Below are 21,736 nucleotides of genomic sequence, written 5' to 3'. Positions count from 1 at the left end.
GTTCTTCAACTGACGATGGCTCTCCGACACCTCTATGCGGATGGTATTTCGCATCGACATTTCCCCAGAGGGGAAAGCCCAGGAGAACGGCATCTTCCACACCCAGGGACTAAGCCCCTTCCCCAATAGCAGCAGGGGCTCAGAATCCCGCTATAAAAGCGGAACCCTTACCCAAGGCAGAGGTCGGGGGTACCCTAGGTGCTTCCGAAGCTACAGGTAACGCTCAACGTACCGAAAATGCCTTCTGAGACACAAGGTCCCAGAGACAGGGGGATCGCAACCCGTTGTCTGTGGACTAAGCCCGCTCCCCAATAGCAGCAAGGGGGTGAAGTCCCTCCGTAAGGAGAGACAATCCCCCAAGGCCGAGAAGCGGGGTACCACAGACACCTTCCGACCAGACCAAATGCAGATACTACACTTGATCTTAGCCAAAAGGCCGAGAAGCGATAACCGTGAAAGGGGCGGGCCCAACAAGGTCCCCTTCATGGGCACTATCACTGCTTGCTGTCAGGGAGGCTGCCAGACAATTTTCCATGCACACTCTGGGCTGGGGGGCAGTCAACCACCAGTACACACAGCAGAACCTAAACCCATACCATTATTGCTAAGCAGCAAGACAGGGGCCCATTGCACTCCCACGGGGCCTTTTTAAATGCAATCCATAACCCGGATTTGCCAGGAACCCTTCTTACTCCTCCTACTTGCATGTGACACTGGGCTTAGGATCTGCATAGGAAACACACACACAAGCACACACCTACCTTTGTTGCCTGCAGATGCCTCCTTGGCTGTCCCCAAACGGTATCAAACCAACACCCACGGGAAGCTGTAAGCATAGAGGACATGCCTGCACCCCATTGGACTTACCTGTGTGGGTTAAATCCGGGTTATTTGACAACCTATGGCGGTGATGGTTCTGCTCAGGCAGAGCAGTGCTGATGCTCCTCATAAAGCTGTCGCTGCTGTGAAGGTTCTAGGTGACATCACAAATCCCTATGGTTACATACACAACAAAGCTGGGTTGTTGTTGTTTACACTCTGCAAGGCCTGTGGAAGTGAGTGACATCATAGCACTGTAGTTCTGAGGGTTCTAGATGGATGCAACAATCTCCTGTTGCTTCTATGAAGGCCATAATAGACGACATCACCAAACAGCTCCATAGTCACATACACAGCAAAGGAGAGATGTTGTTTACACCTAGTGATGTCAGTGGTATTGAGTGACATCACAGCACAGTGCTAAGGCTCCTGGGCCTGGACACAGCAGCGGCTGCAATATCTCAACGGAGAATACGTTTATATATATGTGTGTGTGTGCGCGTATATATATATATATATATATATATATATATATATATATATATATATATTCTCCGCCGAAATCACTTTTAAACCCATTTCCACCTTTTTTTCCCTTCTCTTCCTCTTACTTTTTTTTCACGTTTTTTTACGTTTTTCTCCTTTTCGCCTCTTTTCTGGGCGTATTATTCTTCTTTTTCTTCTTTTTTTTCGTCTAATGCATACCCCATCAGTGCAGCAATGCTTATTCAATACCGCCAGCAGATGGAGACACTGGGGGATAATTTTCTAAGGATTTATACTGATTTTTCCTGTCTGAATTTGTCGCACAGAAAGTTGCAGGCCAAATATGTGTGACATTTCTGCGACTTTAGCTTCTAGAGCATTTTTACAACATTATACATAGGTGCTGAATACATAAAAAGCGACTGTTCAGCGACAGACAAGTCGCATCGGCTGAAAGTAGGCCAGAATGTCAGTCCATGTTGGAGCAGGTTTAGATACAGTCTAAAGTATAGATCTCAAAGTCTGTGCACAGAATTTAGCAAGGGCCTCGCACCTTCTGATGCATCAGGTAGGTGCACAATAGCATAGCCTAACCCTCTGTACTTTGGTCTATATTGATGCGGGACATAGACAGCCAGCTGATGACCAATCCATTAGTGCAATGGATGGCTGGAAGCATTTGTCTTTGCCTTTGCAATACCACAGAAGCAATGCATGGTCAATGTACAGCAATGACACACCTGTGTGAACAGCCAGGAGACCCCCCCCCCCCCCCCATGTTATGTTACATAGTTACATAGTTAGTACGGTCGAAAAAAGACATATGTCCATCAAGTTCAACCAGGGAATTAAGGGGTAGGGGTGTGGCGCGATATTGGGGAAGGGATGAGATTTTATATTTCTTCATAAGCATTAATCTTATTTTGTCAATTAGGAACATTCAGCACCCACCCGCTATCAAGGCAGCTGCCTATCATGTCATGCCCTACCTGCACAGGTGTGCTGGCTACTCAAATGATCCAATTAAGGAGGCCATTTAGTCAGCAGCAGCAGAAGTCCTGTGCCTGGACGCTCCAACAGCGGCCAGACACAAGCAGAAGCAGCAGAAGCAGCAGCAGCAGCACCACCTTTTGTTTTTTGGCTGCAGCAGCAAGGCCCACAGGGCTGGCTAGCTGGCTAGCCAGCAAGCAGGTAGCAATGAAAGTAGGAATCTTTCTTTTTAACCCTGTAAGGGGGTGGTGCACTGTACCCGAAGATACTGCCATATCGGGTCAATGCATAGGGCGACGGAAGCAAGCTTCGAAATCGGCCCCCGTTCTCAAAAATCCATTTAATATATGGTCCCCAGATAGGGGACGTATCAGATATTAAACTGATAAGAACAGATAAGGTTTCAACAAAATTTTATTGAATAAATAAGAAACCATACAAAATTTAAAATGCAAAATAATAAAAGGTTCACAAAAGTTTTAAAATACAAATAATAAAACCAGTAATAAAAGGAGAAAAAATTAAAATGGCAGGATAAAACATTATACAAATGTCATAAAAACTGATTATACTGTTATTTCGTTCCATAGAGGCAGACACCACATGGATGCTGCCTCGCTGGCCCCTAACTGTTTCTTGTCTCTTAGGTAATAGATGTACATCTCACTCAGGGCCAGCTTTATACAGTTTTTAACATCAATAAAATCATGTTTAAAAAGTAAGATGTTCCTAACTTTCCAGATGGCATTTTTAAAACAATTAATAATCATCCAGCAGATCATCTGCTGTTTAAAATTGGGGCAGTTAAAAAGACCGTAAAAGACACATTCGTGATTAAAATCTTTTAGGCCGCAGGCCCACTTCAAAAGTGGGCCTACCTTCCTCCAAAGCTCCCGTGCAAAAGGGCAGTTCCAAAATATGTGCAGCACCGTTTCGTCCACTCCGCAGCCATCTCTCGGGCACTTGGCTCTCGCCACCAGTCCTCGCCTGTGCTGGAACTCACGAGTAGGGAGGCACTGGTGGACGATTGCCCAGGCAAGATCCCTGTGTACATTCGCCAGAAACTTCCCGTACACGTTCCGCCATACCTTTTTGGATCTTGCCTGTGTGAAATTGGACACTGCCAGGGTAACCTCACTCCGCCTGAGGACCTTTGATACCTTTCTCTGGTCCCCCAGTATGTCAGGCTCCAAATCTTGGAGACCTAGGAGCCTGACTGTCTTTTCCAACACCACATAATGTTTTGGGGGACACAGAAGCACCGGAGCGTTCAGAGGGATGCGCAACCATCTTTTAAAAACCATGCCCGCAGCGTACCTTAAAAAGCAGCTAAAAATGCCATTGGATTTAATAATCTTAAAACAGAAACAGAAATACTTTATGTAAAAGAAAGTAAAAAGGTTAGGAACATCTTTCCCGCCATTATCTCTACTTTTGTACATAAAATCACGCTTTAATTTCTCCATTTTTGAACCCCATAAAAAAGTAAAAACAATTCTAGTTACTTTTTTAATGTATAAAATAGATGGAGGAAATACCATGGCAATGTATAGCATAATAGGGAGTAAAACCATCTTTATTATTAAAATCTTCCCCTCCATGGTAAGGTTTCTAAGATTCCACATTAAAATCTTCTTCTCCATCTTAGCTATAGCTGAATCCCAGTTATGGCTCCCATCATTGACCTGGTTAAAAACAATACCTAAAACTTTAATTTGATCCTGTTGCATTGTGACTCCTGGGGTGATGGATGAATCCCAGGAGCCAATATAAAAACAGTCACATTTATCTGTGTTTAGCTTAAAACCAGAGACCTCGCAGAAATAGCTGGTGTTCCTCAATGCCCCCCTCATGGATGGAGAGTCCGGGCACAGTATGGTGACATCATCCATGTACCCCAACACCTTTAGATGGGTCCCTCCTCCACCAGGTATCGGTACGCCTCTTACTACCCGGTCTTTTCTGAGGAGGGCCATCAGTGGTTCGATTGCGCAAATAAAAAGGAGTGGGGACAGGGGGCAGCCCTGTTTGACACCTGATAAAAGAGGAACACCGCTGGTTAAAAAGCCATTAACAGAGACTTGACTAAAACAGGATCGGTATAAAAGCATGATTCGGCTTAAAATCGTTTCAGGCACTGCCATCTTTTTAAGAACTAAAAACAGGTATTCATGGGAGACCCTATCAAAGGCTTTTTCAAAGTCTAAGGATAAAATTGCTACAGTTTGATTTCTATCCTTAAAATACCATAAAACATCTCTTAAAATATTTAGGGATTCAGCTATAGACCTTCCAGGTACCCCACAAACCTGATTTGGGTGAACTAATTTATGAATAAAAGGTTTAAAACGGACAGCTAATAACTTGGCTAAAACTTTATAATCGACATTTAAAAGTGTGATGGGGCGCCAATTTTTTAGCATATCCTTTTCACCTTTTTTAAAAAGTAATGATACAATCCCCCTCCTCCAGGAAGGGGGAAGTTCATTAACAATAAAAGTTTCTTTATACAATAAAACCATATCATCCTTTAAAATATCCCAAAAAGCTAAATAAAACTCGATGGGTAAACCATCTTCCCCAGGGGCCTTCCCACTAGAAAAACTTTTAAAAACAAATAAAAGTTCATCTAAGTTAAGATCACGGGATAAAACCTCCTGGTCTAAAACATCTAGCTTAAAATCAAGGGAATTAAGAACATGTTCTAAAAAGGATGGATTAAGATCTTTCTTATTAAAAAGAAGCTGGTAGAAGTTAAAAACTGCATCTAACATGCCTTTTGGAGTGGATTCACCCTCAAGGTTCTGGATGATATCCCTCCTATTCATCACTTTTTTAAAAAAGAAACGGGAACATTTCTCGCCCTCCTCCAGGTGCTGCACATGTGAGTTAAAAATGATTTGTTTCCCTTTCTTTTCTATGGCATGTTTTATTTCAGTTTTAAGGTTTAAAATATCATTTTCTACATCCATACCAGCTTCTTTCAATTTAAAAAGTACATTTAAACGCATGTTAAGAACATAAAACCACTGTTTTTCCATTTTTGCCTTCTTCTTACCTGCTTTGATAAAAAAAAATCTGATTTTAGATTTGGTGCCCTCCCACCAGTGCAGCATAGGCTCGTGGGGTTTTCTTTGTAATTGCCAGCACTGGTAGGTCCGCACAAACTCCTCTTTTATCTCAGGGTCCTCTAGGAGTGTGGTGTTTAATCTCCAGAGGCCCCTTTTTGCTTTTTGCTCCCCCTCTAGCTCCAGGCCCACCAAGAGGAGCTTATGATCAGAGAAGATATTCTGCTCGAGCGTGCATTTCAGGGGTTTAAAAGCTCTAGAGGAAAAAATAAAATCGATTCTGGAGCTCACTCTTCCATTGGACCATGTGGCGCCCGGGTCCTCCGGCAAGAGATCCTTCCAGCAATCTTTCAAATTAAAATCATCAATAACATTTTTAAGCAGGTAAGAAGTGCGGTCTTTACGATTAATATCCCCACCCTGCCGGTGTTCCCCATCACGTATGCAGTTAAAATCACCTCCCACCAGCAGGGGGGAAGACCCAACACAAAACAGTGGTAAAATTTCAAATAGTTCTGCCCGCTCCTGTTTATCAGGAGGGGCATACACATTTAAAACACGAATTAAAAGTCCATTAAAATATAGATGAATTAAAAGAGCTCTGCCAGGCACAATCTCAGTTACTGTATGAATAGAAAAGGACTGGCCTCGGCAGAGCAGCCCAACACCCACAGAACGACAGTCATTTGCACCGGACCATATGGATGGGCCCAGCTTCCAGTCTTCTTTTAAGTCTTTATAGTCCATTTTACTAGGGATTCCACATTCTTGTAGCAGGCAAAGGTCAAAGTCACATGTCTCTAGATAAGAAAATAAAGCAGCCCTGCGATCAGGGCTCTTTAAGGACCTCACATTGAGTGAGGCAATTTTTACAGGGATAGGCATAGTTTATGGAGAGTCCGTGCTTGGAGAATCAAAGTCAATAATAAGCTGCGTACCGTCATCCCCCGCCTGCGGGGTCATCAGCTCCTTGATGTTCTGAGGGTCGGAGCTTGAGATCGATGATGCCCCGACCCTGAGCTCGCTCTCGTCCGAACTACGGCACGCCGCTTTCCTTTGAATGTCTTCCTCTTCTTCTTCTCTTTGTCTTTTAAATGTCACACTGCTGTCCATATCCTCTGTGTTGCTCTCACTCGATGTAATCTCTGGCCCCCGGCTGATGGATCTGCGTCTTCTTTCATCATTTGACGACTGGAACTGCTGCACAGGGGCCTGTGAGGCCTCTTTTCCGGAACCTTTGCCGCTACCTTGGGAAGTTTTCATCGCTTGTTCCCCAGCAAGCGTTGCTGAGGACTGTTGCTCCAACTTCCCCATCGATCGACGATGGCCAGTTTTACCCACCGGGTCCACTGCTGGCGGGGCAGCAAACCCTGGTTTGGCGCCACTTGTCTTCTTGGCCCTGTCCTGTATAGGCGGAGTAACAGGACCGGGCTCAGACCTGGCCACCTGGCTCCCCTTCCGGCGGGCTTTCACCGGGGCCTCTTCGTCCGGAGCAGGGCGACCCTGGGCCAAGCCAGTACCTGGCTTATGCTGTAATTTTGGGTCCACCTTTGCCCCCACCGAGGCCCGTCGGCTGCCACCCGCCACAGGTGAGCCCCCTTCAGAAGTTTCGGCGGGCTCTTGAGCCAGGTAGGAAGTCGATCGACGTCTTTCAATTTCCCGGGCAGTAAACTCGATCACCCGCCCGGGCTTCGTGGAATCCCCATGGCCTCCCCCTAGCACTACCACCGGTGGGCCCCCCGATGGAGCACCAGAGGTCTTGGGCCTGGACCCATCAGTACCTGCCATCTGGGGTTTGGGCATCTTAAAAAAGGACGTCTTTTGTCCTGTCCCCTCTTTGGGTGGGCCCAGCCTTGACCCACCCATCGTAGTTTTTGCTTTATGGGGACAGGAATTAAAATCGTGATTTTCCTCTCCGCAGAGGTTGCACCTTATCGTATGGCTACATCTTGAGGCTATGTGACCTTCTTGGCCACACCTATTGCAGCGAATCACACGCTCCGCGCCGCAGGTCTCCTGGGTGTGGCCAAACCTCAAGCAATTTCGGCAATACATAGGCATTTGAGGATAGAACAGGAAGCCCCGAACTCTCCCGATGGCAAAATTTGGGGGCGGATGGCAAAGACCCCCAATACCACCGGGATCCTTACGGAGCTTGACCCAGAACTTCCTCTTGCCGTTCCAGAACCGCACGGAGTTCAAGATTTTGTTTGCGAATCGCACCTCTTCGCAGTATCGCCGAAGAAAAGTGGCTATATCCTCCGTGGTCACATGAGGGCTGTGCATAGCCACCACCAACGGTATATGTTCCTCACCATAGAGGAACTGGAACGAAAGACCGTCGAGTCGATCGTCCCTCTGGTCCGCACCAGACAAGGTTGCATAGATGTTATCGCAACACGCCGTGGCCGTGAAGGTGACGGTATACAGGCCACGGCTTTCCTGGTCATTTAGACACAGGATGTCCTCCCTATTGAGGCGGAAGTAGTCAAGAAGAATCACCTCCGCAATGAAGCGGAGGTTCTTCAACTGACGATGGCTCTCCGACACCTCTATGCGGATGGTATTTCGCATCGACATTTCCCCAGAGGGGAAAGCCCAGGAGAACGGCATCTTCCACACCCAGGGACTAAGCCCCTTCCCCAATAGCAGCAGGGGCTCAGAATCCCGCTATAAAAGCGGAACCCTTACCCAAGGCAGAGGTCGGGGGTACCCTAGGTGCTTCCGAAGCTACAGGTAACGCTCAACGTACCGAAAATGCCTTCTGAGACACAAGGTCCCAGAGACAGGGGGATCGCAACCCGTTGTCTGTGGACTAAGCCCGCTCCCCAATAGCAGCAAGGGGGTGAAGTCCCTCCGTAAGGAGAGACAATCCCCCAAGGCCGAGAAGCGGGGTACCACAGACACCTTCCGACCAGACCAAATGCAGATACTACACTTGATCTTAGCCAAAAGGCCGAGAAGCGATAACCGTGAAAGGGGCGGGCCCAACAAGGTCCCCTTCATGGGCACTATCACTGCTTGCTGTCAGGGAGGCTGCCAGACAATTTTCCATGCACACTCTGGGCTGGGGGGCAGTCAACCACCAGTACACACAGCAGAACCTAAACCCATACCATTATTGCTAAGCAGCAAGACAGGGGCCCATTGCACTCCCACGGGGCCTTTTTAAATGCAATCCATAACCCGGATTTGCCAGGAACCCTTCTTACTCCTCCTACTTGCATGTGACACTGGGCTTAGGATCTGCATAGGAAACACACACACAAGCACACACCTACCTTTGTTGCCTGCAGATGCCTCCTTGGCTGTCCCCAAACGGTATCAAACCAACACCCACGGGAAGCTGTAAGCATAGAGGACATGCCTGCACCCCATTGGACTTACCTGTGTGGGTTAAATCCGGGTTATTTGACAACCTATGGCGGTGATGGTTCTGCTCAGGCAGAGCAGTGCTGATGCTCCTCATAAAGCTGTCGCTGCTGTGAAGGTTCTAGGTGACATCACAAATCCCTATGGTTACATACACAACAAAGCTGGGTTGTTGTTGTTTACACTCTGCAAGGCCTGTGGAAGTGAGTGACATCATAGCACTGTAGTTCTGAGGGTTCTAGATGGATGCAACAATCTCCTGTTGCTTCTATGAAGGCCATAATAGACGACATCACCAAACAGCTCCATAGTCACATACACAGCAAAGGAGAGATGTTGTTTACACCTAGTGATGTCAGTGGTATTGAGTGACATCACAGCACAGTGCTAAGGCTCCTGGGCCTGGACACAGCAGCGGCTGCAATATCTCAACGGAGAATACGTTTATATATATGTGTGTGTGTGCGCGTATATATATATATATATATATATATATATATATATATATATATATTCTCCGCCGAAATCACTTTTAAACCCATTTCCACCTTTTTTTCCCTTCTCTTCCTCTTACTTTTTTTTCACGTTTTTTTACGTTTTTCTCCTTTTCGCCTCTTTTCTGGGCGTATTATTCTTCTTTTTCTTCTTTTTTTTCGTCTAATGCATACCCCATCAGTGCAGCAATGCTTATTCAATACCGCCAGCAGATGGAGACACTGGGGGATAATTTTCTAAGGATTTATACTGATTTTTCCTGTCTGAATTTGTCGCACAGAAAGTTGCAGGCCAAATATGTGTGACATTTCTGCGACTTTAGCTTCTAGAGCATTTTTACAACATTATACATAGGTGCTGAATACATAAAAAGCGACTGTTCAGCGACAGACAAGTCGCATCGGCTGAAAGTAGGCCAGAATGTCAGTCCATGTTGGAGCAGGTTTAGATACAGTCTAAAGTATAGATCTCAAAGTCTGTGCACAGAATTTAGCAAGGGCCTCGCACCTTCTGATGCATCAGGTAGGTGCACAATAGCATAGCCTAACCCTCTGTACTTTGGTCTATATTGATGCGGGACATAGACAGCCAGCTGATGACCAATCCATTAGTGCAATGGATGGCTGGAAGCATTTGTCTTTGCCTTTGCAATACCACAGAAGCAATGCATGGTCAATGTACAGCAATGACACACCTGTGTGAACAGCCAGGAGACCCCCCCCCCCCCCCCATGTTATGTTACATAGTTACATAGTTAGTACGGTCGAAAAAAGACATATGTCCATCAAGTTCAACCAGGGAATTAAGGGGTAGGGGTGTGGCGCGATATTGGGGAAGGGATGAGATTTTATATTTCTTCATAAGCATTAATCTTATTTTGTCAATTAGGAACATTCAGCACCCACCCGCTATCAAGGCAGCTGCCTATCATGTCATGCCCTACCTGCACAGGTGTGCTGGCTACTCAAATGATCCAATTAAGGAGGCCATTTAGTCAGCAGCAGCAGAAGTCCTGTGCCTGGACGCTCCAACAGCGGCCAGACACAAGCAGAAGCAGCAGAAGCAGCAGCAGCAGCACCACCTTTTGTTTTTTGGCTGCAGCAGCAAGGCCCACAGGGCTGGCTAGCTGGCTAGCCAGCAAGCAGGTAGCAATGAAAGTAGGAATCTTTCTTTTTAACCCTGTAAGGGGGTGGTGCACTGTACCCGAAGATACTGCCATATCGGGTCAATGCATAGGGCGACGGAAGCAAGCTTCGAAATCGGCCCCCGTTCTCAAAAATCCATTTAATATATGGTCCCCAGATAGGGGACGTATCAGATATTAAACTGATAAGAACAGATACTACACTTGATCTTAGCCAAAAGGCCGAGAAGCGATAACCGTGAAAGGGGCGGGCCCAACAAGGTCCCCTTCATGGGCACTATCACTGCTTGCTGTCAGGGAGGCTGCCAGACAATTTTCCATGCACACTCTGGGCTGGGGGGCAGTCAACCACCAGTACACACAGCAGAACCTAAACCCATACCATTATTGCTAAGCAGCAAGACAGGGGCCCATTGCACTCCCACGGGGCCTTTTTAAATGCAATCCATAACCCGGATTTGCCAGGAACCCTTCTTACTCCTCCTACTTGCATGTGACACTGGGCTTAGGATCTGCATAGGAAACACACACACAAGCACACACCTACCTTTGTTGCCTGCAGATGCCTCCTTGGCTGTCCCCAAACGGTATCAAACCAACACCCACGGGAAGCTGTAAGCATAGAGGACATGCCTGCACCCCATTGGACTTACCTGTGTGGGTTAAATCCGGGTTATTTGACAACCTATGGCGGTGATGGTTCTGCTCAGGCAGAGCAGTGCTGATGCTCCTCATAAAGCTGTCGCTGCTGTGAAGGTTCTAGGTGACATCACAAATCCCTATGGTTACATACACAACAAAGCTGGGTTGTTGTTGTTTACACTCTGCAAGGCCTGTGGAAGTGAGTGACATCATAGCACTGTAGTTCTGAGGGTTCTAGATGGATGCAACAATCTCCTGTTGCTTCTATGAAGGCCATAATAGACGACATCACCAAACAGCTCCATAGTCACATACACAGCAAAGGAGAGATGTTGTTTACACCTAGTGATGTCAGTGGTATTGAGTGACATCACAGCACAGTGCTAAGGCTCCTGGGCCTGGACACAGCAGCGGCTGCAATATCTCAACGGAGAATACGTTTATATATATGTGTGTGTGTGCGCGTATATATATATATATATATATATATATATATATATATATATTCTCCGCCGAAATCACTTTTAAACCCATTTCCACCTTTTTTTCCCTTCTCTTCCTCTTACTTTTTTTTCACGTTTTTTTACGTTTTTCTCCTTTTCGCCTCTTTTCTGGGCGTATTATTCTTCTTTTTCTTCTTTTTTTTCGTCTAATGCATACCCCATCAGTGCAGCAATGCTTATTCAATACCGCCAGCAGATGGAGACACTGGGGGATAATTTTCTAAGGATTTATACTGATTTTTCCTGTCTGAATTTGTCGCACAGAAAGTTGCAGGCCAAATATGTGTGACATTTCTGCGACTTTAGCTTCTAGAGCATTTTTACAACATTATACATAGGTGCTGAATACATAAAAAGCGACTGTTCAGCGACAGACAAGTCGCATCGGCTGAAAGTAGGCCAGAATGTCAGTCCATGTTGGAGCAGGTTTAGATACAGTCTAAAGTATAGATCTCAAAGTCTGTGCACAGAATTTAGCAAGGGCCTCGCACCTTCTGATGCATCAGGTAGGTGCACAATAGCATAGCCTAACCCTCTGTACTTTGGTCTATATTGATGCGGGACATAGACAGCCAGCTGATGACCAATCCATTAGTGCAATGGATGGCTGGAAGCATTTGTCTTTGCCTTTGCAATACCACAGAAGCAATGCATGGTCAATGTACAGCAATGACACACCTGTGTGAACAGCCAGGAGACCCCCCCCCCCCCCCCATGTTATGTTACATAGTTACATAGTTAGTACGGTCGAAAAAAGACATATGTCCATCAAGTTCAACCAGGGAATTAAGGGGTAGGGGTGTGGCGCGATATTGGGGAAGGGATGAGATTTTATATTTCTTCATAAGCATTAATCTTATTTTGTCAATTAGGAACATTCAGCACCCACCCGCTATCAAGGCAGCTGCCTATCATGTCATGCCCTACCTGCACAGGTGTGCTGGCTACTCAAATGATCCAATTAAGGAGGCCATTTAGTCAGCAGCAGCAGAAGTCCTGTGCCTGGACGCTCCAACAGCGGCCAGACACAAGCAGAAGCAGCAGAAGCAGCAGCAGCAGCACCACCTTTTGTTTTTTGGCTGCAGCAGCAAGGCCCACAGGGCTGGCTAGCTGGCTAGCCAGCAAGCAGGTAGCAATGAAAGTAGGAATCTTTCTTTTTAACCCTGTAAGGGGGTGGTGCACTGTACCCGAAGATACTGCCATATCGGGTCAATGCATAGGGCGACGGAAGCAAGCTTCGAAATCGGCCCCCGTTCTCAAAAATCCATTTAATATATGGTCCCCAGATAGGGGACGTATCAGATATTAAACTGATAAGAACAGATACTACACTTGATCTTAGCCAAAAGGCCGAGAAGCGATAACCGTGAAAGGGGCGGGCCCAACAAGGTCCCCTTCATGGGCACTATCACTGCTTGCTGTCAGGGAGGCTGCCAGACAATTTTCCATGCACACTCTGGGCTGGGGGGCAGTCAACCACCAGTACACACAGCAGAACCTAAACCCATACCATTATTGCTAAGCAGCAAGACAGGGGCCCATTGCACTCCCACGGGGCCTTTTTAAATGCAATCCATAACCCGGATTTGCCAGGAACCCTTCTTACTCCTCCTACTTGCATGTGACACTGGGCTTAGGATCTGCATAGGAAACACACACACAAGCACACACCTACCTTTGTTGCCTGCAGATGCCTCCTTGGCTGTCCCCAAACGGTATCAAACCAACACCCACGGGAAGCTGTAAGCATAGAGGACATGCCTGCACCCCATTGGACTTACCTGTGTGGGTTAAATCCGGGTTATTTGACAACCTATGGCGGTGATGGTTCTGCTCAGGCAGAGCAGTGCTGATGCTCCTCATAAAGCTGTCGCTGCTGTGAAGGTTCTAGGTGACATCACAAATCCCTATGGTTACATACACAACAAAGCTGGGTTGTTGTTGTTTACACTCTGCAAGGCCTGTGGAAGTGAGTGACATCATAGCACTGTAGTTCTGAGGGTTCTAGATGGATGCAACAATCTCCTGTTGCTTCTATGAAGGCCATAATAGACGACATCACCAAACAGCTCCATAGTCACATACACAGCAAAGGAGAGATGTTGTTTACACCTAGTGATGTCAGTGGTATTGAGTGACATCACAGCACAGTGCTAAGGCTCCTGGGCCTGGACACAGCAGCGGCTGCAATATCTCAACGGAGAATACGTTTATATATATGTGTGTGTGTGCGCGTATATATATATATATATATATATATATATATATATATATTTCTCCGCCGAAATCACTTTTAAACCCATTTCCACCTTTTTTTCCCTTCTCTTCCTCTTACTTTTTTTTCACGTTTTTTTACGTTTTTCTCCTTTTCGCCTCTTTTCTGGGCGTATTATTCTTCTTTTTCTTCTTTTTTTTCGTCTAATGCATACCCCATCAGTGCAGCAATGCTTATTCAATACCGCCAGCAGATGGAGACACTGGGGGATAATTTTCTAAGGATTTATACTGATTTTTCCTGTCTGAATTTGTCGCACAGAAAGTTGCAGGCCAAATATGTGTGACATTTCTGCGACTTTAGCTTCTAGAGCATTTTTACAACATTATACATAGGTGCTGAATACATAAAAAGCGACTGTTCAGCGACAGACAAGTCGCATCGGCTGAAAGTAGGCCAGAATGTCAGTCCATGTTGGAGCAGGTTTAGATACAGTCTAAAGTATAGATCTCAAAGTCTGTGCACAGAATTTAGCAAGGGCCTCGCACCTTCTGATGCATCAGGTAGGTGCACAATAGCATAGCCTAACCCTCTGTACTTTGGTCTATATTGATGCGGGACATAGACAGCCAGCTGATGACCAATCCATTAGTGCAATGGATGGCTGGAAGCATTTGTCTTTGCCTTTGCAATACCACAGAAGCAATGCATGGTCAATGTACAGCAATGACACACCTGTGTGAACAGCCAGGAGACCCCCCCCCCCCCCCCCATGTTATGTTACATAGTTACATAGTTAGTACGGTCGAAAAAAGACATATGTCCATCAAGTTCAACCAGGGAATTAAGGGGTAGGGGTGTGGCGCGATATTGGGGAAGGGATGAGATTTTATATTTCTTCATAAGCATTAATCTTATTTTGTCAATTAGGAACATTCAGCACCCACCCGCTATCAAGGCAGCTGCCTATCATGTCATGCCCTACCTGCACAGGTGTGCTGGCTACTCAAATGATCCAATTAAGGAGGCCATTTAGTCAGCAGCAGCAGAAGTCCTGTGCCTGGACGCTCCAACAGCGGCCAGACACAAGCAGAAGCAGCAGAAGCAGCAGCAGCAGCACCACCTTTTGTTTTTTGGCTGCAGCAGCAAGGCCCACAGGGCTGGCTAGCTGGCTAGCCAGCAAGCAGGTAGCAATGAAAGTAGGAATCTTTCTTTTTAACCCTGTAAGGGGGTGGTGCACTGTACCCGAAGATACTGCCATATCGGGTCAATGCATAGGGCGACGGAAGCAAGCTTCGAAATCGGCCCCCGTTCTCAAAAATCCATTTAATATATGGTCCCCAGATAGGGGACGTATCAGATATTAAACTGATAAGAACAGATACTACACTTGATCTTAGCCAAAAGGCCGAGAAGCGATAACCGTGAAAGGGGCGGGCCCAACAAGGTCCCCTTCATGGGCACTATCACTGCTTGCTGTCAGGGAGGCTGCCAGACAATTTTCCATGCACACTCTGGGCTGGGGGGCAGTCAACCACCAGTACACACAGCAGAACCTAAACCCATACCATTATTGCTAAGCAGCAAGACAGGGGCCCATTGCACTCCCACGGGGCCTTTTTAAATGCAATCCATAACCCGGATTTGCCAGGAACCCTTCTTACTCCTCCTACTTGCATGTGACACTGGGCTTAGGATCTGCATAGGAAACACACACACAAGCACACACCTACCTTTGTTGCCTGCAGATGCCTCCTTGGCTGTCCCCAAACGGTATCAAACCAACACCCACGGGAAGCTGTAAGCATAGAGGACATGCCTGCACCCCATTGGACTTACCTGTGTGGGTTAAATCCGGGTTATTTGACAACCTATGGCGGTGATGGTTCTGCTCAGGCAGAGCAGTGCTGATGCTCCTCATAAAGCTGTCGCTGCTGTGAAGGTTCTAGGTGACATCACAAATCCCTATGGTTACATACACAACAAAGCTGGGTTGTTGTTGTTTACACTCTGCAAGGCCTGTGGAAGTGAGTGACATCATAGCACTGTAGTTCTGAGGGTTCTAGATGGATGCAACAATCTCCTGTTGCTTCTATGAAGGCCATAATAGACGACATCACCAAACAGCTCCATAGTCACATACACAGCAAAGGAGAGATGTTGTTTACACCTAGTGATGTCAGTGGTATTGAGTGACATCACAGCACAGTGCTAAGGCTCCTGGGCCTGGACACAGCAGCGGCTGCAATATCTCAACGGAGAATACGTTTATATATATGTGTGTGTGTGCGCGTATATATATATATATATATATATATATATATATATATATATATTTCTCCGCCGAAATCACTTTTAAACCCATTTCCACCTTTTTTTCCCTTCTCTTCCTCTTACTTTTTTTTCACGTTTTTTTACGTTTTTCTCCTTTTCGCCTCTTTTCTGGGCGTATTATTCTTCTTTTTCTTCTTTTTTTTCGTCTAATGCATACCCCATCAGTGCAGCAATGCTTATTCAATACCGCCAGCAGATGGAGACACTGGGGGATAATTTTCTAAGGATTTATACTGATTTTTCCTGTCTGAATTTGTCGCACAGAAAGTTGCAGGCCAAATATGTGTGACATTTCTGCGACTTTAGCTTCTAGAGCATTTTTACAACATTATACATAGGTGCTGAATACATAAAAAGCGACTGTTCAGCGACAGACAAGTCGCATCGGCTGAAAGTAGGCCAGAATGTCAGTCCATGTTGGAGCAGGTTTAGATACAGTCTAAAGTATAGATCTCAAAGTCTGTGCACAGAATTTAGCAAGGGCCTCGCACCTTCTGATGCATCAGGTAGGTGCACAATAGCATAGCCTAACCCTCTGTACTTTGGTCTATATTGATGCGGGACATAGACAGCCAGCTGATGACCAATCCATTAGTGCAATGGATGGCTGGAAGCATTTGTCTTTGCCTTTGCAATACCACAGAAGCAATGCATGGTCAATGTACAGCAATGACACACCTGTGTGAACAGCCAGGAGACCCCCCCCCCCCCCCCATGTTATGTTACATAGTTACATAGTTAGTACGGTCGAAAAAAGACATATGTCCATCAAGTTCAACCAGGGAATTAAGGGGTAGGGGTGTGGCGCGATATTGGGGAAGGGATGAGATTTTATATTTCTTCATAAGCATTAATCTTATTTTGTCAATTAGGAACATTCAGCACCCACCCGCTATCAAGGCAGCTGCCTATCATGTCATGCCCTACCTGCACAGGTGTGCTGGCTACTCAAATGATCCAATTAAGGAGGCCATTTAGTCAGCAGCAGCAGAAGTCCTGTGCCTGGACGCTCCAACAGCGGCCAGACACAAGCAGAAGCAGCAGAAGCAGCAGCAGCAGCACCACCTTTTGTTTTTTGGCTGCAGCAGCAAGGCCCACAGGGCTGGCTAGCTGGCTAGCCAGCAAGCAGGTAGCAATGAAAGTAGGAATCTTTCTTTTTAACCCTGTAAGGGGGTGGTGCACTGTACCCGAAGATACTGCCATATCGGGTCAATGCATAGGGCGACGGAAGCAAGCTTCGAAATCGGCCCCCGTTCTCAAAAATCCATTTAATATATGGTCCCCAGATAGGGGACGTATCAGATATTAAACTGATAAGAACAGATACTACACTTGATCTTAGCCAAAAGGCCGAGAAGCGATAACCGTGAAAGGGGCGGGCCCAACAAGGTCCCCTTCATGGGCACTATCACTGCTTGCTGTCAGGGAGGCTGCCAGACAATTTTCCATGCACACTCTGGGCTGGGGGGCAGTCAACCACCAGTACACACAGCAGAACCTAAACCCATACCATTATTGCTAAGCAGCAAGACAGGGGCCCATTGCACTCCCACGGGGCCTTTTTAAATGCAATCCATAACCCGGATTTGCCAGGAACCCTTCTTACTCCTCCTACTTGCATGTGACACTGGGCTTAGGATCTGCATAGGAAACACACACACAAGCACACACCTACCTTTGTTGCCTGCAGATGCCTCCTTGGCTGTCCCCAAACGGTATCAAACCAACACCCACGGGAAGCTGTAAGCATAGAGGACATGCCTGCACCCCATTGGACTTACCTGTGTGGGTTAAATCCGGGTTATTTGACAACCTATGGCGGTGATGGTTCTGCTCAGGCAGAGCAGTGCTGATGCTCCTCATAAAGCTGTCGCTGCTGTGAAGGTTCTAGGTGACATCACAAATCCCTATGGTTACATACACAACAAAGCTGGGTTGTTGTTGTTTACACTCTGCAAGGCCTGTGGAAGTGAGTGACATCATAGCACTGTAGTTCTGAGGGTTCTAGATGGATGCAACAATCTCCTGTTGCTTCTATGAAGGCCATAATAGACGACATCACCAAACAGCTCCATAGTCACATACACAGCAAAGGAGAGATGTTGTTTACACCTAGTGATGTCAGTGGTATTGAGTGACATCACAGCACAGTGCTAAGGCTCCTGGGCCTGGACACAGCAGCGGCTGCAATATCTCAACGGAGAATACGTTTATATATATGTGTGTGTGTGCGCGTATATATATATATATATATATATATATATATATATATATATATTTCTCCGCCGAAATCACTTTTAAACCCATTTCCACCTTTTTTTCCCTTCTCTTCCTCTTACTTTTTTTTCACGTTTTTTTACGTTTTTCTCCTTTTCGCCTCTTTTCTGGGCGTATTATTCTTCTTTTTCTTCTTTTTTTTCGTCTAATGCATACCCCATCAGTGCAGCAATGCTTATTCAATACCGCCAGCAGATGGAGACACTGGGGGATAATTTTCTAAGGATTTATACTGATTTTTCCTGTCTGAATTTGTCGCACAGAAAGTTGCAGGCCAAATATGTGTGACATTTCTGCGACTTTAGCTTCTAGAGCATTTTTACAACATTATACATAGGTGCTGAATACATAAAAAGCGACTGTTCAGCGACAGACAAGTCGCATCGGCTGAAAGTAGGCCAGAATGTCAGTCCATGTTGGAGCAGGTTTAGATACAGTCTAAAGTATAGATCTCAAAGTCTGTGCACAGAATTTAGCAAGGGCCTCGCACCTTCTGATGCATCAGGTAGGTGCACAATAGCATAGCCTAACCCTCTGTACTTTGGTCTATATTGATGCGGGACATAGACAGCCAGCTGATGACCAATCCATTAGTGCAATGGATGGCTGGAAGCATTTGTCTTTGCCTTTGCAATACCACAGAAGCAATGCATGGTCAATGTACAGCAATGACACACCTGTGTGAACAGCCAGGAGACCCCCCCCCCCCCCCATGTTATGTTACATAGTTACATAGTTAGTACGGTCGAAAAAAGACATATGTCCATCAAGTTCAACCAGGGAATTAAGGGGTAGGGGTGTGGCGCGATATTGGGGAAGGGATGAGATTTTATATTTCTTCATAAGCATTAATCTTATTTTGTCAATTAGGAACATTCAGCACCCACCCGCTATCAAGGCAGCTGCCTATCATGTCATGCCCTACCTGCACAGGTGTGCTGGCTACTCAAATGATCCAATTAAGGAGGCCATTTAGTCAGCAGCAGCAGAAGTCCTGTGCCTGGACGCTCCAACAGCGGCCAGACACAAGCAGAAGCAGCAGAAGCAGCAGCAGCAGCACCACCTTTTGTTTTTTGGCTGCAGCAGCAAGGCCCACAGGGCTGGCTAGCTGGCTAGCCAGCAAGCAGGTAGCAATGAAAGTAGGAATCTTTCTTTTTAACCCTGTAAGGGGGTGGTGCACTGTACCCGAAGATACTGCCATATCGGGTCAATGCATAGGGCGACGGAAGCAAGCTTCGAAATCGGCCCCCGTTCTCAAAAATCCATTTAATATATGGTCCCCAGATAGGGGACGTATCAGATATTAAACTGATAAGAACAGATACTACACTTGATCTTAGCCAAAAGGCCGAGAAGCGATAACCGTGAAAGGGGCGGGCCCAACAAGGTCCCCTTCATGGGCACTATCACTGCTTGCTGTCAGGGAGGCTGCCAGACAATTTTCCATGCACACTCTGGGCTGGGGGGCAGTCAACCACCAGTACACACAGCAGAACCTAAACCCATACCATTATTGCTAAGCAGCAAGACAGGGGCCCATTGCACTCCCACGGGGCCTTTTTAAATGCAATCCATAACCCGGATTTGCCAGGAACCCTTCTTACTCCTCCTACTTGCATGTGACACTGGGCTTAGGATCTGCATAGGAAACACACACACAAGCACACACCTACCTTTGTTGCCTGCAGATGCCTCCTTGGCTGTCCCCAAACGGTATCAAACCAACACCCACGGGAAGCTGTAAGCATAGAGGACATGCCTGCACCCCATTGGACTTACCTGTGTGGGTTAAATCCGGGTTATTTGACAACCTATGGCGGTGATGGTTCTGCTCAGGCAGAGCAGTGCTGATGCTCCTCATAAAGCTGTCGCTGCTGTGAAGGTTCTAGGTGACATCACAAATCCCTATGGTTACATACACAACAAAGCTGGGTTGTTGTTGTTTACACTCTGCAAGGCCTGTGGAAGTGAGTGACATCATAGCACTGTAGTTCTGAGGGTTCTAGATGGATGCAACAATCTCCTGTTGCTTCTATGAAGGCCATAATAGACGACATCACCAAACAGCTCCATAGTCACATACACAGCAAAGGAGAGATGTTGTTTACACCTAGTGATGTCAGTGGTATTGAGTGACATCACAGCACAGTGCTAAGGCTCCTGGGCCTGGACACAGCAGCGGCTGCAATATCTCAACGGAGAATACGTTTATATATATGTGTGTGTGTGCGTCGTATATATATATATATATATATATATATATATATATATATATATATATATATTTCTCCGCCGAAATCACTTTTAAACCCATTTCCACCTTTTTTTCCCTTCTCTTCCTCTTACTTTTTTTTCACGTTTTTTTACGTTTTTCTCCTTTTCGCCTCTTTTCTGGGCGTATTATTCTTCTTTTTCTTCTTTTTTTTCGTCTAATGCATACCCCATCAGTGCAGCAATGCTTATTCAATACCGCCAGCAGATGGAGACACTGGGGGATAATTTTCTAAGGATTTATACTGATTTTTCCTGTCTGAATTTGTCGCACAGAAAGTTGCAGGCCAAATATGTGTGACATTTCTGCGACTTTAGCTTCTAGAGCATTTTTACAACATTATACATAGGTGCTGAATACATAAAAAGCGACTGTTCAGCGACAGACAAGTCGCATCGGCTGAAAGTAGGCCAGAATGTCAGTCCATGTTGGAGCAGGTTTAGATACAGTCTAAAGTATAGATCTCAAAGTCTGTGCACAGAATTTAGCAAGGGCCTCGCACCTTCTGATGCATCAGGTAGGTGCACAATAGCATAGCCTAACCCTCTGTACTTTGGTCTATATTGATGCGGGACATAGACAGCCAGCTGATGACCAATCCATTAGTGCAATGGATGGCTGGAAGCATTTGTCTTTGCCTTTGCAATACCACAGAAGCAATGCATGGTCAATGTACAGCAATGACACACCTGTGTGAACAGCCAGGAGACCCCCCCCATGTTATGTTACATAGTTACATAGTTAGTACGGTCGAAAAAAGACATATGTCCATCAAGTTCAACCAGGGAATTAAGGGGTAGGGGTGTGGCGCGATATTGGGGAAGGGATGAGATTTTATATTTCTTCATAAGCATTAATCTTATTTTGTCAATTAGGAACATTCAGCACCCACCCGCTATCAAGGCAGCTGCCTATCATGTCATGCCCTACCTGCACAGGTGTGCTGGCTACTCAAATGATCCAATTAAGGAGGCCATTTAGTCAGCAGCAGCAGAAGTCCTGTGCCTGGACGCTCCAACAGCGGCCAGACACAAGCAGAAGCAGAAGCAGCAGAAGCAGCAGCAGCACCACCTTTTGTTTTTTGGCTGCAGCAGCAGCAGCAAGGCCCACAGGGCTGGC

The 21,736-nt window shown here is 46.2% G+C and overlaps 6 non-coding genes and 2 pseudogenes across 6 annotated transcripts; all 8 read right to left on the bottom strand.

The window, feature by feature from the left end:
- Positions 1-230: 230 nt before the first annotated feature.
- LOC130306112 (U2 spliceosomal RNA) lies at positions 231-448 on the bottom strand (annotated as a pseudogene).
- Positions 449-2,538: 2,090 nt separating this feature from the next.
- On the bottom strand, positions 2,539-2,724 carry LOC130306104 (U2 spliceosomal RNA). The gene has a single exon (XR_008855502.1). It is a non-coding gene; the product is annotated as a U2 spliceosomal RNA (small nuclear RNA).
- Positions 2,725-8,113: 5,389 nt separating this feature from the next.
- LOC130306111 (U2 spliceosomal RNA) lies at positions 8,114-8,331 on the bottom strand (annotated as a pseudogene).
- Positions 8,332-10,417: 2,086 nt separating this feature from the next.
- Positions 10,418-10,608, bottom strand: LOC130306100 (U2 spliceosomal RNA). The gene has a single exon (XR_008855499.1). It is a non-coding gene; the product is annotated as a U2 spliceosomal RNA (small nuclear RNA).
- Positions 10,609-12,690: 2,082 nt separating this feature from the next.
- Positions 12,691-12,881, bottom strand: LOC130306099 (U2 spliceosomal RNA). Its single transcript, XR_008855498.1, has one exon. It is a non-coding gene; the product is annotated as a U2 spliceosomal RNA (small nuclear RNA).
- Positions 12,882-14,963: 2,082 nt separating this feature from the next.
- Positions 14,964-15,154, bottom strand: LOC130306098 (U2 spliceosomal RNA). Its single transcript, XR_008855497.1, has one exon. It is a non-coding gene; the product is annotated as a U2 spliceosomal RNA (small nuclear RNA).
- A 2,085-nt stretch (positions 15,155-17,239) lies between these two features.
- Positions 17,240-17,430, bottom strand: LOC130306097 (U2 spliceosomal RNA). The gene has a single exon (XR_008855496.1). It is a non-coding gene; the product is annotated as a U2 spliceosomal RNA (small nuclear RNA).
- Positions 17,431-19,514: 2,084 nt separating this feature from the next.
- On the bottom strand, positions 19,515-19,705 carry LOC130306095 (U2 spliceosomal RNA). Its single transcript, XR_008855493.1, has one exon. It is a non-coding gene; the product is annotated as a U2 spliceosomal RNA (small nuclear RNA).
- Positions 19,706-21,736: the final 2,031 nt, after the last annotated feature.

This window comes from Hyla sarda, unplaced genomic scaffold (genome assembly GCF_029499605.1).
Source record: "Hyla sarda isolate aHylSar1 unplaced genomic scaffold, aHylSar1.hap1 scaffold_1355, whole genome shotgun sequence".
Classification (NCBI taxonomy): domain Eukaryota; kingdom Metazoa; phylum Chordata; class Amphibia; order Anura; family Hylidae; genus Hyla; species Hyla sarda.
Note: the sequence above shows the minus strand (reverse complement) of the source record. Positions and strands in the feature narration are given on the sequence as shown.